We start from the raw sequence: 1047 nt of genomic DNA on the forward strand, positions 1-1047 counted from the left end.
ACCACACTGCTCCAGGGCCTGTCGTGTGTGTGATTTCTCTTTTTCCCTGGCTCCTGGGTTTGTAGGGACACTGTCTGCTCTGTGGTACAGAGTCCACAGTGTCTTAGTCTCTTGGAGAAGACACGAAATGTTTCATTAAAGAAGAACCCATCCAGAAGACCTACACAATTTTTTTCTTTTTAATTTTTTACCTGGATTACTGAGATGCATCAGGATATTCATCCTTTGATACTCTTCCTATTTTGTCGTAGTATGTAAAATCAAATGTTAAGTAGTAATTGTGCAAAAATGAATGCGATTGGTGAAGAAAACAGAAAACTTAGTGTTGTAGTACTTGAAACCAGTCTTGGTCTTAAGACCAGTCTCAAGACCAGTTTTGATGGTCTTGGTCTTGTCTATGACTCAACAGCATTTGTACTCGGTCTTGTCTCGGTCTCGAACACTGAGGACTCGGAATTTTATTTCAAGACCAGTCAAGACCACAACTGTGGAAATATCACTAAACAGCCAGAATGTTGTCCATTTTATTGGTCAACATTCCTCTTTAATTGGATTTAAAATGTAGCTACTGATTTAAATCCAAACCTGACTTGTTTTCTATTTATGCATTTTTGTTACCGACTATCACCCATCCCCACTTTCTTCACTCGCACGCAGCACTCCAGGAAAGTGAACCATTGTTCTCTGGGAGCGGTAAAAGATGTCTTCAAAATTTTAAGAATAAAAATTGGCTACGTTATTCATAAATAATTTCATTGTAAAACAACAACAACTAGGAGAAAGTGTACAGCAACTTGTAAATTTGGCAGTGCTTCACTTTCAGAGACAGTGGGGACAACGTAAAACTTTTATTGTCACTAACGTCAACAATCTGCCTCTGTAGAAAAAATTCTTTCCTCTGCCCTCACACAAAGATTTTGTCAATATTAACTCAGCAAAAATGTATTTTGTCAGCACCAGTAGTTCAAGTTCTCCCACCTAAAACAATGAAAGAGGCCTGTAATTGACTATATAGTTAGACCTCAACTATGAGAGACTAAATACCCC

Source organism: Austrofundulus limnaeus, unplaced genomic scaffold (assembly GCF_001266775.1).
Source record: "Austrofundulus limnaeus strain Quisiro unplaced genomic scaffold, Austrofundulus_limnaeus-1.0 Scaffold643, whole genome shotgun sequence".
In the NCBI taxonomy this organism is placed as follows: domain Eukaryota; kingdom Metazoa; phylum Chordata; class Actinopteri; order Cyprinodontiformes; family Rivulidae; genus Austrofundulus; species Austrofundulus limnaeus.